General features: G+C 43.0%; 1 protein-coding gene and 1 long non-coding RNA gene across 8 annotated transcripts in view; both read left to right on the top strand.

The window, feature by feature from the left end:
* GALNT10 (polypeptide N-acetylgalactosaminyltransferase 10) overlaps window positions 1-17,892 on the top strand; it is a 223,090-nt gene that overhangs the window by 99,088 nt on the left and 106,110 nt on the right. The gene's annotated exons all lie outside the window — the stretch shown is intronic.
* On the top strand, window positions 1,357-9,571 carry LOC131506922 (uncharacterized). The gene is made up of 2 exons (XR_009259226.1): window positions 1,357-7,853; window positions 8,529-9,571. It is a non-coding gene; the product is annotated as an uncharacterized LOC131506922 (long non-coding RNA).

A 17,892-nucleotide genomic window follows, 5' to 3' on the forward strand; every position in this document is an offset into this window, starting at 1 on the left:
GGCGACCGTCCATGGAGGCCCCTCCAGGACACAGAGCTGATGGCAACAGCCCGACTGCTGAAGTGGCTGGGGTCCAAAGCTTCCTGTGCAAACTTCTCCTCTGAAAAAATGGTCATTTTCTCCCGTGCGAAGACCATCCATCTGAAAGCCGTCAGAGAACATTCATGGTAGGAGTGAAAACCATCTACACTCCTGACCTGCTTTACCCAGTCCCTTGGTTTAGCTTTCAGTAATGAATGAACCTGAATGGAATCTTTGTTGCAATAAAAGGCCCAAATCTACCAGATTCCTTTTTGTGAAATTAACTTGGTTGATTTATGGTATGGGCTGAATTTCCTCAAAAGAACTTAGAAGTTTATATTATTATAATAGGCCAGTGTTCTATTGATCACCTTTACATCTCCAACAGGTAACAAAAGCAACAAGGGAGCCAATTACAGTCTATACATTTTGACACACATTTATTAAATATATACTCTGGAAAGAAAGACCGGTTGCCAACACAAGTTTAAATCAGCCACATTTATAGCACTAGTTGTAATGATAATAATAGGGCCCCAAATATGAATGTACACACAGACACACAAAAAATGCTATTTAGGGGCCAAGACAGAGTAACAGGACCCTCTCCTGCCTGAAATAACAGCAACTAAAGGCAAACCGTGTGAAGCAATGGTTTGTAAGACATTGGACATCAGTCAGTGACAGGCCGTAAATCTTAAGAGGTGGCAAACAAATGAGGTGAGCCCTACAGGTACCCCAACTTTTGTCTCAAGAGAGTTTCCAGGCCATGGTATGGGGAGGGGAACCCAAGTGGAGCCCAGAGGACTTCCTGAGTTGAGGAGAAGAAGTCCAAGGAGACCAAAGAGGCCAGAGTTCACAGGCCCTTAATGAGGAATATTAATACTAATCAAAACCAACCCAGGGGCATCTGGGTGGCTCAGTCAGTTAAGCATCCAACTCTTGGTTTTGGCTCAGGTCATGATCTCAGTTTGTGGGTTTGAACCCCATGTCGGCCTCCGTGCTGATGGTGTGGAGCCTGCTTGGGATTCTCTCTCTCTCTCTGCCTGTCTCCCAAGTGCGCTGCCTCTGTCTCTTTCAAAGTAAAATAAATAAACTTAAAAAAAAAAAGCCCAGAATTAACACAGATTTTAGAATTAGCAGAGGACACTAAAACATTTATTATTACTATATTCCATATGTTTCAAAAATTAAATAGACACATGGACAATTTAAAAAGACCCAAACTGAGCTTCTAGAAATGAAACCAACAAAGTCTGCAATGAAAAATAGTGTATGGGATGAATGGCAGACTAGATATTGCGGGGGGGGGGGGGGGGGGGGCGGAGGGGAGGGGTGAAGCTGAAGAGTAGGAAAATAAACTACTCAAAATACAGAGGAACAATTTTTCAAAATAAAAAGGGCATTGATGAACTGTGGGACAACGTTAAGCAATCAAATGTCCATGTAACTGGAGTCTTATGAAAGGGAAGAGAAAAATAATGGCCAAAAGTTTTCCAAGTTGAGTGACAGCTATAAAACCACAAATCTAAGAAGCACAATGAAACCCAATCTTAAGAAACAGGAGTAAAATGACACCACTGTATATCATCATCAAATTGCTACAAACCAGTGATGAAGACAAAGTTTTAGACTAGACAGAGAAATAAAACTGAAAGGACCAAAGACAAAAATGACAGAATTCTCAGTGGAAACGATAGAGGCAAGAGCATGGTGTAACAACATCTTTAAGGTATGAAAAGCAAAAACTCTACCAACCTAGAATTCTACACCCAGTGAAAGTATCTTTCAAAAATAAAGGCAAAATAGTGACTTGTCAGACACTGAAAGAATTTATCACAGCAGTTATGTACTATAAGGAATGTTAAAAGAAGTCCTTCAGGGAAAAAAAAAATACGGTAACAGGTGGAAATAGGGATCTTCATTTACAAAGAATGAAGATCACTGGGAATAGTAACTATGTGGGTAGATATACACTATTTCTTATTGTTTAAATCTTTTTGCAAGATATCTGACAGAGTAACCAAAAATAATAGTAACATATTGTTGGGTTTTAAACCTATGTAAAGTTATACATGTATGCCAGCGTAGAGGTCAGAGAGGAGAGATGCTAATATACTACTATAAGATTTCCATGCTACTTGTGATGTGACATAGTATCATTTGAAGGTATACTGTTAAAATGTATCCTATAAATCGTGAAGCAAGCACTAAAGAGCAAAGCAACGAGTTACAGCAAATAAGCCAACAAGGGAGGTAAAATTGAATAATGGAAAATATTCAGTTAACCCAAAAGAAGGCAGAAAAAGAGAGAAAAGGGAACTGAGGTCAGAAAGGACAAATAGAAAGCAAATACCAAGATGATGGGCTTTAACCTAACCATATCAATAATCACATTAAATGTAAATGCACTAATTGTTTCAGTTATAAGGCAGAAAGAACTCTCTGCCTTTTACCCAATTAGATAAAAAAACAACAAGATTCTACTCCATGCTGCTTGCAAGAAACACACTTTAAATATAAAGGTACAAATGACAGTAAAAAGATAGGGGAAATCTACCATGCTAACACTAATCAAAAGGAAGCTTTGGTGGCTGATTTAATGTCAGTTTAAGTAGAATTCAAAACAAAGAATATCAGGGATAAAGAAGGTAGTTTAATAATTTAATAAAGGGATCCTTCATTAAGAGAACATACCAACCGGGCACTGGGGTGTCTCAGTCGGTGAAGTGTCTGACTTTGGCTCAGGTCATGATCTCTCAGTTCCTGGGCTCGAGCCCCACGTCAGCTCTGTGCTGACAGCTCAGAGCCTGGAGCCTGCTTCAGATTCTGTCTCCCTTTTCTCTGCCCCTCCCCCACTTGCTCTCATGCGTGCTCTCTCTCTCTCTCTCTCTCTCTCTCTCTCTCAAAAATAAATAAACATTTAAAAAAAAAGGAGTGAGAGAGAATATAGCAACCCTAAATATTTATGTACCTCGTAAGAGAGCTTCAAAATACATGAAGCAAAAACTCATGGAACTGCAAAGAGAGATAGACATAGCCACAACTATGAGATTTAACACTTTTCTCTCAAAAATTGGTAGAACAAGTAGAACCAGCAAGGATATAGTAGACTTTAACAGCGTCATCAACCCCATGACCCAGTTAACATTTATAGAACATTCTACCCGATAACAGCAGAGTGTACATGCTTTTCAAGTACATGCAGAGCATTTACCAAGATTGATCATATTCTGGGTTGGAAAACAAGTCTCCATAAATTTAAAAGGATTCAAGTGATACAAAGTATGTTTTCTGACCACAGTGGAATTAAATTTAGAAACCAATAACAGAACAGTCTCTTAACATTTCCAAATGTTTGGAAACTATAACTCACTTATGAATAACAGATGGGTCAAAGAAGAAATCAAAAGGAAAATTAGAAAACGTTTTGAACTGGGGCGCCTAGGTGGCTCAGTCCGTTGGGCATCCGACTTCGAATTCAGGTCGTGATCTCACGGTTCGTGAGTTGGAGCCCCGCGTCGGGCTCTGTGCTGATAGCTCAGAGCCTGGAGCCTGCTTTGTATTCTGTCTCCCTCTTTCTCTGCCCCTCCTCCACTCATGCTCTGTCTCTTTCTTAAAAATAAATAAACATTTTTAAAAAATGTTTTGAACTGAATGGTAATGAAAACAACATATCAGAATTTGTGGGATGTCACTAAAGCAGTACTTACAGGGAAATTTGTAGCATTAAATGCTTATATTAGAAAAGAAAAATGGTGTCAAATTGACAACACCAGCTTCTACTTTAAGAAACCAGAAAAATAAGAACAAGTTAATCCAAAATAAACAGAAGAAAGGAAATTTTAAAAAGATCAAAGCAGAGATCAATGAAGTAGAAAAGAGAAAAACAATAGGAAAAAAATCAATGAAACCAAAAGCTGACACTTTGAGATGGTCAATTAAATGGATTAACTTCTAACCAGACTGATGAGAAAGAGAAGACGCAAATTACCAATATCAGGAATGAGGTGATGTAACTATAGATTCTATAATGATTAGGAGAATAGTAAAGGAATATCCTGAACAACTTTATGCCTGTAAATTCAGCAACTTAGTTGAAATGATAAATTCCTTGGAAGTTCACTCAAAAAGGAAATAATTAACCAAAATAGTCCTATATATATTAAAGAAATTGATATTATAGTTAAGAACCTCCCTACAAAGAAAACTTTAAGCCCAGATGGGTTCATTGGTGAATTCCACGAAGTAGAATTTAAGAAATAATACAAACAACTCTTCTACACCAACTCTTCCAAAAAATTAAAGAGAGTGGAGTACTTTCCAACTCATTGTGAACTCAGCATTACCCTGATACTAAAACAAGGCGAAGATATTGCGAGAAAATTACATTATCGACCAGCGTCCCTCATGAACAGATTGGACAGGTGCTGTTATTGTTATCATTGTCATTACTCACCTTTTTTTCAGATCAGCAAATAGAAGAATCAAAATGGGGGAGGGAAAGAGATCTGGGGCAAAAGTCACACAGGTACACCCTGAGTTCTAACTAGAGTTTAGTTGGAAATGGATTTGTTGTCGTGGTTTGCTAACCATTATCCAAAACGCCCAGAAAAAGAGGTAGGGAATCAGGAAGAGGGAAAGCCCTGAGGGGGAAATGGCCCCATGGGCCCAGGAGAGCTGGCAATGCTGAGGTCCTATTCAAGGACAACCACCTCCCCCCCTTGATAGTGTGGCCTTGCTGATGCTGAAGGTTTGAGAACCAGGAAAGCCTGATCTTTATTGGTACTCCGAGAATCTTCTCAAATGGTGATGTAAACCTGAGCAAGAAAGGCCAGGGATGTAACCTGCCCCCTGCACAGCCATGTCATGGATGTATCCAGAGCTAATTAAATCAGGAACCTAATCTAAAGTCACTGGGCTTCTTTCCCACTCCTCCACCCCGAGTCTGTAGCCCACCTAAAATACAGCTAGCCCCTACTCATTTATACGAAAACAATCAAGTGTCAGTCCCTGCCTTAAGGAAATCTCAAGCCTGTTAGTCACTGTTAACTGTCTGTGAGTCATTCATTCATTCATTCATTCATTCAGTAAATATTTATCATGTGCCTACCATGTGTGCTTATTGTATAGGCTAGTCCCTGGGGAAACAGCAATGAACAAAATAGCCAAAATTTCCTTTTTTCCTGGTGTTTACATTCTACTGGGTGGAAGAGGTCATAAATAAATGCATTATTTTTTCAGATGGTGATAAATGATATAAGAAACATAAACAGAGTGAGGGGTAGAGAAAGTAATAGGAATGGAATGGATTTTTATTTCCCTGCTGGGGGGAGGCCTCTCTAATGAGATGACATATGAACAGAGATATGAAGAAGTGTGAGGTCTATCTAGCAGGGCAGTTAACTGGGGGAAGAGGCCTGCAGGCAGAAGAAACAATAAGTGCAAAGGCCCCAGGGCCATCATGCTTGCCTTATGGAGCCCAGTGAGCCAGGAGGAAAGTGATGAGAAGCAAGCCTGGAGAGATGTCAGGGCCACGGTGGGACTTTGGCTTTGACCAAAGGGAGTAAAATGGGAAACTCTGGAGAGTTTTGAGCACTGAGCGACATAGTCTGATTTTCATTTTCAAAGGATCACTTCAGTTGCTATGTTAAGAATAGACTGTAGGCGGCCAAGAGTGGAGCAGGGAAGCCAGTTAGGAGTTTATTACAGCCAGGCGGGCAGAGAAGAGGGACAATGACTCAGACCACCGTGGCAGAGAAGGAGCAGAGAAGCAGTGGCCATGTTCTAGAAATATTTTGAAGGTGGAGATGATGGGATTTACTTATAGACAATATGGATATGGAAAAAAAAAAAAAAAGAGCGAGAGAGAGAGAAGAGACTGAGACAATGCGAGGTTTTTGGCCAGAGCAACTGTGAAGATGGAGTTGCCATTTACAGGAACAAAGGCTTGGAGAAGAGCAGATTTGGGGAAAATCAAGATTTCTATTTCAGCCAAGTTTAAGACATTCCTGAACATCCAAGTGACGAGGTCAAGTAGGCAGTTTAATAAACGGTGCCATTTATGTTGTGAAAAATGGGAATGGTGACGGGATCCTTTTTGAGTTGCTGTGTTTTTATTGTGGTTTTAATTAACTTGCTTTCCTTGAATAGCAAGAAGTGTTTGAGGCGTAATGGGTAGTAAATCTAAAAATGATCCAAGATCGGCTGTGGTCTGCGGTGTGGTGTGTGGGATGACGAAGTTTGTGCGCACGTTCGGGTCACGGCAGGAGCCGTGCCCACCCCCACCCACCATCGGCAATGGGAATGACTGGCTGGAGTCCGCACCCACCCCTCTCCCACCCGCCACGGCGCGGAGAGGTTTGTCAGACCCTCTGTAGAACAGTGACAGGCTTGGAAGACATATTTAGTAAGTATTAGCAGTTTTTACCCTTTTTAGCATGATTCGTGTGCTGGAGTGAGCTTGCTTGGCACGTCTATAATGGAGTACTTCAGTATAAGATGAGCACCCCCGAGATGCTCAGGCCGGGAGGGGTGAAGCCTCCCTAGTTTGGCAGCTGTTAGCAGGGCGGTTGTGTAGGTAGGGGTAGGGGCAGGAGGGCAGAGAGAAGGGCTGTCGCCTGAGTGATTTGTGAGCTGGGAAAGGAAAAAGTCCAGATTTCCTTGGGAGCATCACTGATTTTTCAGGAGGCTCAAATCAGTTCTCCTCTGAAATTAAACGACTCTCTTCTGAACAGACAACAGTGATTGACCCATCGGACCTAATATCGGAATTTAAAGGTCCTCATGAGCCTTACAATAAAATGGCAGCCAACAAAATCTCTCCAATTGACTTCTTTTCTGTAATTTTAAAAGCGAATTTCAGTGAATTCAGCCCTTGGGTTGAAATTACGGAGATAAATGGCTTGTAAGCAAAAATGGCTGTGTGTCAAAACGGGCATATATATCCCCTACAATTTATGCTAGGCAAAAACCACTTGACATCCCCATGAGCTGATGTGTGGTTTGTGTTCTTTTATCATTTCTGCAGACAAATGCATTTTCTAAGTCTTCTAGAAATGGATGCTGTGTACTCCATGAGTAATAACAGTGTCTCCCATTTATCAAGTGCTTGTGTGCCAAGCATGGGGCTGAGCACTTTACCAGCCTGCCTCGATTTACTTCTTCCCACTTTGAGGTTTTGTGTGATCATATTTTTTTTCCTTTAGGTTTCAACATTGTTTTCTCGTTTACAAAAACACCGTTACAACTCTTTGTAACTCCAGCCTCTCTGAAATTGTTTGTATCTAACGGGGATCACTAGCTCCATTTTCCAGATGCACAAACTGAACCTCAGCTGAGCTCAGCCAGTAGAAAGCAGAGAAGACTCAAACCTGGATCCAAGCACATGCTTTTTCTGCTGCTTCACACACAGCAGACTGAGACCTATTCCTCACAGAGAAGGAGGGAGACAGTTTTTAAATTCGAATCCTTTGTGCGTCAAGGTTCTTGGGCCAGGCATAGCGAGCAGGATTGGCTAGATAAATATAAATAGACACAAGCAGAAGACTACTCAGGTTGCATTTCACTCACCGTGCTGAAGGTAATACATGTTTGTCCGGAGCAGACAAATAACACTCAATAAAAGTGGTTACAGAGATGAGTTTGATTTCGAAGTGGTGTTGGCCTTGAAAGGGTTTAAGGAAAAGGAGAAAGATGACTGTAAGATAAGGGTGATTATCTGTTCTCTCCCTTCATTAAGGTGGCATCCCGGACAGCGTGGCGGTGAGACAAGTGGAGCAGGTCGTTGGGGAGCCGTGTTGCATAGATAAGGACATCGTTCACCCCTGACTGTAAACCTTGGGGGTGGGGGGGAATAAATCAATTGTCCCCCCCCCCCCCCGCAATCACCCACCTCCAATCCTAAATCTGCCCAGGTAGTGAAAGCTAACAGTTTAGCCCTCTTGTAGTTTTTTTTTTCTTTGTTTATGGAACATATATAGACATATGAAGGGGTTTGTTTTTGGTTTTGTTTTGTTTTTACAAAAATCTGGTGGTACTATACATATTTTATTCTACAAGTAGCTTTTTAAAATAAGTTTGTTTATTTATTTATTTTTAGAGAGAGAGAGTGAGGTAGAGAGAGAATGAGCAGGAAAGGGACAGAGAGAGAGGGAGAGAGCATCCCAAGCAGGCTCTGCACTGTCAGCCCAGAGCCAGATGTGGGGCTCGAACTCACAAACCATGAGATCATGACCCGAGCTGTAGTCAAGAGTCAGATGCTTAACCCATTGAGCCACCCAGGCACCCCTCTACAAGTAGCAGCATTTTTTACTTATTATATTGCAGTCATGTTTCCAAGACATTTCTTTTTTTTTTATTTTATTTTTTAAATTTACATCCAATCTAGTTAGTATATAGTGCGACAATGATTTGGGGAGTAGATTCCTTAATGCCCCTTACCCATTTAGCCCATCCCCCCTCCTACAATCCCCTCAGTAACCTTCTGTTTGTTCTCCATATTTAAGATTTCCAAGACATTTCTAACAGCTGTGTAATATTCCACAAGAACTTAACCTACTCAGCCCTTGTTCTGTCGATGGGCATACCAATGGTTTTCAGTTCTCTGTTCCTGGACACAGAGTGGCAGCAACCTCCTTGAACACATGTCTTTACAATTTTGTTTTTTCTTTTTTCCTCTTTCATGAATCAAGAATCTTGATAATTAAAGCCCATTTCCTCTTAACGATGTTTGCCTGGCTATTGGCATTTAACTGAGATCTGAAGTGTGGTCCTTCTGGTGGTTATTTCATGCTGATCATTCCGGGCACCTTGACATGCCATGTTGATTAGCCAGAGTTCCTCCTTCCTGCTGTCAGCCTGTGTTTAAAGCTTGAGCACATGGAATACCTTGCGTGTTACATCTGTGAGAGGACCACCTTTTATCATGTGGGACAGCCATGTGAAGAAACTGTTGGATTTCGCTGTGTGCTTTAAAAAAATTTTTTGCATTGTTTTTACAACTGTGTTAAAACTAGATACGGTCTGAACCAAGGGCTTTCCAAAATGTGAGTTCAGAAGGGAAGGAAAAGAGAGCACAAACCAAGATCCCTTAAGTACTGCTTGTATCTGAAGTCTGGTGTGGGTTAGGGGGTGGAACAGTGGTGACGAACGGATGGCGCATAATTAATCATAATAAGCCTTTGTGATCCTCTGCGCTGTCCAGTGAGAAGACGGAAGAGCCGCTAGGTGCTTCTGGCGTTTAGCAAAGCCTTCCCTGAATGGAAAGGGACCTTCATCAAGATGTCAGCCTTGGCACATGTTGTCACACTAATCTTCTGGCTCCTCTGATTCCAGCCAGGCTGTTGAAGAGAAAGCCAGCACCTGACCCATCCCCCAGAGAGGTGTACAGAAGGGCTGGGAGCCAAGCCCCAGCTGAGGAGAGAAGGTTTGCTGAAGGGATGTGTCATAGAGGCCCCAGATCTGCATCTGGAGGGAGGATAGGGGGGCAGGAGCTTTTCACACTCTGCCCACTAAAACCCAGTTTCTTCCTTTTGTTCCAGAGCCTGGAGCTATTTATAACTTCTTCTTAACTTCTTGGTAGCTCCAGAGCCCATTGGACATAGTCTTGCTGAGAATGTTTTATTATAAGGGACTATCCTTTATGCAAAACAGAGAGGGAAGGACAGCAGAATACTGAAACCATTTGCTGGAAAATGACCTACACTGTGGCCTCTTGATGATGGAAACTCACATTTATGAGCCAGATGCTGTATTCACCTAAGGTATCTCTTTCCTTCCTTGTGACAGCCTCAGGAGGACGGAATCATATCCCCATTTCACCCAAGTGGAAACTGAGACTTAGGGAGGCTGTGACTTCCCCAAGGTGGCCCAGTGCTAAATGTGGGACTTGGATCCAGATCTCTAGCCCACCCCACTTCCCTCCCCACACCTGCAGTTGCCACTTGGGGCAGTACTCTTTCTCAAGGCCCGCTCTTTGAGATATGGGTATGTCATCTCACTCTGTGCCTCTAGGAAGGTATCTCCCCATTCTGGGCCTCCGTTTCCTCATCTGTAAAATAAGGAATGCAAACAAGGTGACCTTCGGACCCTTCCAGCCTTCCTAATTCAGTGATTCTCATTGGCTTTCCACGTGGAAGCTACGCATGTGGCCTGGAAACAGTAGTGGGCCTTCTTCCTCAACCCAAAGAGATCCTGGCTTCTGCCACCCCCAAGACACACAAACCCAACTCCCCAAGGCCCATCTGGTCAGTGGAAAGCTTGAAATTATCATCTGTTTGGCGGAGGAGGGCGTGTTGATTCAGTTCCCATGAGAAAGTGCTAAAATGGTGCACCCATTTCTAGAAAGAAGGTTGTTTATCTAAGAGTACAAACACTGGGAGCTTTCAAACAACAGAGTCACTCCACAAGGATTTTTTCAAATGATCATTCCCTTAAAACAGACACACGCGCACACACACACACACCACCACCACCACCACCACCACTCACCCTTCTATTTACTGAAGAACAATTTGCTATAGTGTAGAGAGCACAGTGGTGGTGGAACACCATGAGCTTCAGGTGACTGCTTATGATGCCATGGTGGCTCAGTCGGCATGGTGTCGATAGAGCATCGCTGATCATATGAAACAATACGGTGTGCCCCAACAGCCTCACCTGTCCGTGACCTGGAAGTCCAGATTTCCATATTAGTGTTATTTCTAGAGTTTAGAAATCTTAATTCCTTAAGAACCCATTCTTTTCAAAATAATAAAGAGGAAATAAGAACACTTCACTCAGCTCAAGTACAACTTTTGGATGCTTGTTTTTGTTTTTCTTTCCTGAGAATGGACTTAGGAATAGGATGGACTCCTTGGCCGCAAAGTTACTTTAGCCAGTGGGCCAATCCCCTGCAAGGAGGCAGAGGCATTAAAGGAAAAGGGGAATGTAGCCAGTTGGAATGTGGGAAAAGCCAGCAAGGCTCTCCAGGAGGGGGAGGTGGAACCATGGCATAGCCAGGGCTCCCAGTGTCTGAAATGGGAAGATCTTTCCACATCCAAACACTAGATTGTCTTATGACACCCTCACCCATAGACATTTCTGGATCCCATCATTACAAGGCTTTAGCTCTTCTCTGTATAGTTCTGTGTCAGCTTTCTTCATTAACTGTTAGACTCCCTTTCCATACATCAAGGTGTATCTCCAAGAAAGAGAAAGAGAATTTGGCCTGGTGCCCCCCATTTAGGCACATTTCTTGCTAGGCTGTTGACCACTGGCAAGTTGATGGGTTGACTGCCCTTGGGCCAGGGCTCTGCTCCTGCCCCAGGCACCATGATGTCCAGGGAAGGTGTGGTCATGGGACCCACTCAGGACTCCTTTCTTAGCCTTCCTCAGGCATGGCCAAGGCAGGCACCATGATTGACCATCAGCACAGATGTTTCTTTTCAGACCAAGATGGCACTTGATTCACCCTTGTGTTTACAGAGCACCAAGATGTTCCTATCCTGTTCACTTCTCAGCTCATACCAGTAAGTCCGTTTTTAAAAAGGAGGAAACTGAGGCTTACAGAGGTCTGGTAACTTGCCCAAGGTTATGCAACTAATAGTTTGTCTTTTTGGCTCCACATCCATACAAACTACTTCTGATAAATGTGAACAAACGTTGAACAGATATCAGCAAGCTTATTGAAAGCATCCACATTCCTACCAGTGGTAGTTTATATGCTGAAGTTCATCATAACCCTCAGAGACCCACATCTCTAGGCTGTGTGGTCCAGCCGCCCACAGACCCGCCAAGCCCACAGGCAGCACTTGGAACATGACGGCAGACATCAGCTCCTTGAAACTGTGTATGATTCAGATTTATTCTTTACATCCAGAGTTTCCAAAGGCTTTCTTTTTTGTATTTTAACTAAAGAGCCAGCGCCAGATCCCATTCCAACATCCACTGGCCTTGTGGTCTGGGATCTCCATGCAACCTCTGTAAGCCTCACCTCCTTACTTGGAAAACAGAAGGGTTGGAGTAGGCCCTTCCAACTCCAGTTCAACCCAGCAACCATTAATCACCTGCTCTCTGTTGGCAAGGCGCAGAGCTGGACGTGAGGGTACACCACTCCTAATGCCCTCATGCTTTGTCTTTCTTGGCTGTTTTCGTTCTGCTCTCACCTCACAGCCACATGCAGGGAGGTAGGAAAAATTATCATAATTTATTACTGCTTATTTATTTGCCTCCCATTCAACACTATCCCCTTAGGGACAATCACTTGTTCCTCACTAGGGTAATCCCCAGGGCTTAGCAGAGTGTCTGTCACATAGCAGGGGCTCAGTAAACATTTCTTGAATGCATGCATGGTTGAGGGAGTGAGCAAATGAGAATGTTTTGAGCCATGAGTTGGCTACAGTGTGGGGTACCAAGAATAGGACTCATGTCTACAAGAGCAAAACTCTAATTTAATTAAGCCTTACTAAAGCCCTATGTCTTTCTCTGAAATATCCATCCCTGATTCCAAGAGAATTGAAATCAGGAGCATTCTCTTTGCTGTGACTTCTCTTCCACATTTACCCACCTCCAAGGACAGAGGTAACTACTTCCTCCATGTGGCTGTTTTTAATGTGCAGTCTCGCCTAGTTATAACATTCTCATGGTATTACCATCCCCATGTAATAGATAAGAACTGAGGCTGAGTGAGGATAGAAAACTACCCTCTGCCAGCTGTATAGTGGCAGAGTCAGGACTTGAACCCAGATCTAGACCACTTTTTCTCCCTTAGGCATGTACAACATCAGGTTTATTCAACTGACTTGTGTTTCAGTTTGGTCTGTGGATGGTGTCCTGTGCGAGGGAATTAAATGTCTTTCATAATTCCCTTCAAAATGATTGGATTGGTCTATTCAAAGTTGACTTGGAGAGAAGATTTTTGAAATGCTTCTCTTTGATTTTGACTTCTTTTCTTTTATATTCTAGTGCTCCAGCATTAAACCCTGAGGGTGCATCTTGAGAGCCAGTATATTAGATTTGTCTTTGTGCCCCAAGAGTTCAGAATCCTTTAGGGAGTACTAAATTGGGGGCTGCCCAGTCACAGATGGGCTCAGCTATCTCCCGGTGGTCCCAATGCCTCCCACCCTCTCCACAGCCCTCAGCCCAGGCCCTTTCTCCCAGTCAGTGATGAGCAGTGATGAATTCTGCAGCGGGAGACAGAAGCTGCCCCCTACAGATCAGAGGTAACTCCTGGGGAACCATTTATGCCTCTGTCCTTCACAAACCATCGTTAAGTCCAAAACAGATTCATTTGACCAAAAGGGCCTAGAGTTAAAACAGCAAGGATTCTTTTAGTGACGAGTGACAGAGACCCAACTCAGACTTAAGAAAATGTATTGACTCACGTAACTAGAAAGACCAGGAGCAGAGCTTGGCTTCATCTCTAGCTGGATCCGAATCCCTAAATGATGCCAGTAGGAACCTCTCTCCAACTCTTGGCTGTTTTCCATTCTGTTGAATTCAGTTTAAGACAGGGAACACACATGGTGGCCCCAGGCAGACCAGATTTATATCCTCCCGTGTTCAGTTTCAGCAAAAAAGAGCCTCTCTCTCTCTCCTGGTTATCTCAGCAAAGATCTACTCTGATTTATAGGTGCCCTGTTCCTGAACTGTCACTGTGGTTGGGAAGATGCAGTGTTCTGATTGGCTAAGCCAGACTCCCTTGCCCAGCCTCAAGGCGAGGCAAGGACCTCCCCCTGAACCCTGTAGAGTTGAGAGGTGGAAGATTCCTCAAGGAAAATCAGGATGCTACTACCAAAGAAGGAGAAAGAATACAGAGCAGGCACCTAGGTCTTGCCAACTGCATCTATGCAGTTTCCTATTGGCATGAGGGGGACCTGAGGTCCAGCAAGAAGAGGGGGCTTGGATTGTTGCATGCAGAGCAGACATTAGAAGCCAGGGCATCAGACTCCTACTCCCTCAATTTTTGTCTTTTATGTCTTCATTCTTCTTTTGGCTTGTATAATTAATATCATTGCTACATTATCTGTGTAAAACTACTAATATGTGTAAAGGGCAGATGGGTTTAAATCAGGCTCTAGCCCTTACTGGCTGTTTGACCTTAGGCAAGTTACTTGGTTTCTCTGTGTCTGGTTTCCTCCTCTTTATAAGGGAGTAATGATAGTCTCTACCTTGAAAGAGCATTGTGACAATTAAATAAAATTACTTTCTGCATATAAAGTGCTTAGAACATTGCCTGGCATAATGGAAATCCTTAATAGATATTTTCTGTTATCATCATTATCATCTTCCACTTTATTTTTAACTGCTTATCAGTATTCCATAGTTTGAAGTATTCACCGTTTATTTAATCTTTCCCTCTAGATGGACTGTCACTTTGTTTCTCTTCTTTTCACGTTTCAGAGTGGGTCAGGGAGCACCCCAGGCCATGCCCCTTTGTCCTTCTGCTGTGCACGTGTAACTAAACTTTGCCCTGTTGGGTTGGGACCTCATCGGATTGTGAACCAAGTGGTGATGGACGTGCCTGTGCAAGGGATGGACTGTTTTTCACTCGATTTGGTTAAAGGTCTGAAACTCCACAGTGCCCCTTTTATGGTGCCATTGGGGGCCAGAAATATTGAGGCAAGGGGCATCAAGATTGATGTGCTGGAAGTTCCACGATGTCACTGCTTTGACCCCCTACAAGGGCACTACTCTGCTCTTTTCTGCCCCTAGAGGGGCTCTTCCAAGAACCTCAGAGGCCACACTGCACTGGGAGCCCACAGAGACTTGGACGCTATCAAATGGGTTTGCCATGTGCCGTGTCATAGGAACAAATACACGTTCAGAGAAGAGCGCAAAGGAAGACATTCCCTAAATGTTTAGCAGAGGTCAGCCCCAGGTGTTAGGGTGTTCCTGTGGTTACCAGTTGGTTGTTAGCCTTTCTGTGTTTTTTAGACTTTTATCCTTATCACTTTTGTCATCAAGAAAAACATTGTGGTATGTTTTTATTCAAGTATAATTAACATACAACGTTACATTAGTTTCAGGTGTACAATATAATGATTTTAACAATTCTCTACATAACCCAGTGCTCATAAGTGTACTCTTAATACCCTTTACTTATTTCACCCATCCCCCACCCACCTCCTCCCTGGTAACCACCGATCTGTTCTCTGTAGTTAAAGAATCTATTCTTTTGTTTGTCTCTTTTTATCTTTGTTCATTTGTTTTGCTTCTTAAATTCCACACTGAGTGACGTCGTATGGTATCTGTCTTTCTTGAGTGCTTTCACTTAGCATCATACCCTCTAGCTCCATCCCTGTCATTGCAAATGGCAAGATTTAATTCTTTGTTATGGCTGAGTAATATTCCATTGTCTATCCTTGGGCACTTGGACTGCTTCCATGTTTGGCTATTGTAAATAATGCTGCAGTAAACATAGGGGTGCATGTATCTCTTTGAATTAGATTTTGTTTTCTTTGGGGAAATAGTAGTGGAATTACTGGATCATATGGTATTTCTATTTTTAATTTTTTAAGGAACCTCCATACTATTTTCCAAGTGGCTGCATCAGTTTGCATTCCTACCAACAGTGCACAAGTGTTCCTTTTTCTCCACATCCTCACCAGCCCTTATTTCTTATGTTTTCTTTTAGCCATTCAGTAATCATCGGGGAAACGCAAATTAAAACCACAATGAGAAATCACATGACACCTGTCACAACAGCTAAAAGAAGCATTATTTTATATACATACTATCTAGGGGTGTCTGGGTGGCTCAGTCGGTTAAGCGTCTACATCGGCTCAGGTCTCGATCTCACAGTTTGTGAGTTCGAGCCCACATTGGTCTCTGTGCTGACAGCTCAGAGCCTGGAGCTTGCTTCGGATTCTGTGTCTCCCTCTCTCTCTGCCCCTCCCCTGCTTGTGCTTTGTCCCCCTCTCTCTCTCTCTCTCAAAAATAAATAAACATTTAAAAAATTAAGTAAATAAATAAATGCTATCTAGATATGAGTCCTGGATCCAAGTCACTTACCAGTCTGGGCCCTATTTTCCTTATGTGGAAAATGGGATCAGCACTCTGGTTCATCACCCTTCCTGGGGTTGGTACCCCCAGATATGCTATATATCTAGCATATAGATTAGAGGAGAGAGAAGAAACAGTGCTCTGTAAACCATCAGGCACAATGAACTGGGGGGAGGCAGAGTTGTTATTGTGTGGTCATAGCCCAGCCCAGCCTCCTTGCACTGGGAGCAGTGCCCTAGTTTCCCTTCCCAAAGACCACATTCTCTGGCTGCTCTCTGAAGGAACTTGGCAAAGGGATGCTTCGTGTTTATCACGCACCAAAGAACTGGGCACACCCCATCACCCAGTGTTGAACCCTCAAGACACAACATGCAGACAGGTCTTAAAGAGGGCTGCTAAGATGGGGGTGTCATTGGGGACGGGGTGGCCTTCTCTTTCCTCCCCACCATCCCCAGGCCTCCTCTTGCTGCTGTGATCTGAGGGCTGATAAGAAGAGAAGAGAAGGGGCTCTTTGCATGAACTCCCAACAGGAAGGTGACTGTTGGGTAGGTCTGTGGAACCAAGTTTCTTGCTGGATACTGGAGAGATTCATTCCAGCATGTCACACCCTTTTTTATTTTTTTATTTTTTACCTATATATTTTTTTTATTAATTTGTTTTATTTTTTATTTTTTTAAACTTACATCCAGATTAGTTAGCATATAGTGCAACAGTGATTTCAAGAGTAGATTCCTTAATGCCCCTTAACCCATTTAGCCCATCCCCCCTCCTACCACCCCTCCGTAACCCTCAGTTTGTTCTTCATATTTATGAGTCTCTTCTGTTTTGTCTCCCTCCCTGTTTTTATATTATTTTTGTTTCCCTTCCCTTATGTTCATCTGTTTTGTCTCTTAAAGTCCTCATATGAGTGAAGTCATATGATATTTGTCTTTCTCTGACTAATTTCACTTAGCATGATACCCTCCAGTTCCATCCATGTAGTTGCAAATGACAAGATTTTTTGATTGCCAAGTAATACTCCATTGTATATATATATCCCACATCTTCTTTATCCATTCATCCATCGATGGACATTTGGGCTGGTTCCATACTTTGGCTATTGTTGGTAGTGCTGCTATAAACATGGGGGTGCATGTGTCCCTTCGAAACAGCACACCTGTATCCCGTGGATAGATGGCTAATAGTGCAATTGCTGGGTCGTAGGGTGGTTCCATTTTTAGTTTTTTGAGGAACCTCCATACCGTTTTCCAGAGTGGCTGCACCAGCTTGCATTCCCACACACAATTTTTTTATTTAAACAAAGAGCCTCTACTAAGCTGGAACCAAACTAATGACTAGTGCCCATGGCAAAAGTCAAGTGTCGTTGGGTGTTTATTTAGTCACTAAATGAGTGGATGGATAGAGGAGGGAGAAAAAGAGTAGCCCCCAGGCCCCCTAACAAAGGTACATGTTCCAGGCTATGATCTAAGCTGAGCCTTTCATTTGAGTTCTGAGTATTCTTTAGTTCCATGATTAAATTAAATTAGAAATAAATTTAGTCAATCGTAGCATTACCTACTGCCCTTAATATATGCTGATGTTTGTGTGTCTACTGGCAGGCTGTGGGGCCCAGCCTGGGATTTGAGAGAGCCAGGACTCTCTACGGGGTAATAGCTCTATTGTGTTTCACCCCGTGGACTCCAGGCAACTTATTACCACCAACCGCCCCCAACCCTGCTTCAATCCAACAAGCCTCCTGTGAAATTGGATGGAAGGCAGGAACTTTTGTAGCAAACTAGATATCACCTGTCTTTTCTTGGCCACAGAGGACCCAGCCGAGTTGAGGGAAAGGGATTTTTAAGAAGAGGTGCTTTATTTGTGAAAGCCAACGAAATGAAGTTAGAGACT

This window comes from Neofelis nebulosa, chromosome 1 (genome assembly GCF_028018385.1).
Source record: "Neofelis nebulosa isolate mNeoNeb1 chromosome 1, mNeoNeb1.pri, whole genome shotgun sequence".
NCBI classification, from domain to species: domain Eukaryota; kingdom Metazoa; phylum Chordata; class Mammalia; order Carnivora; family Felidae; genus Neofelis; species Neofelis nebulosa.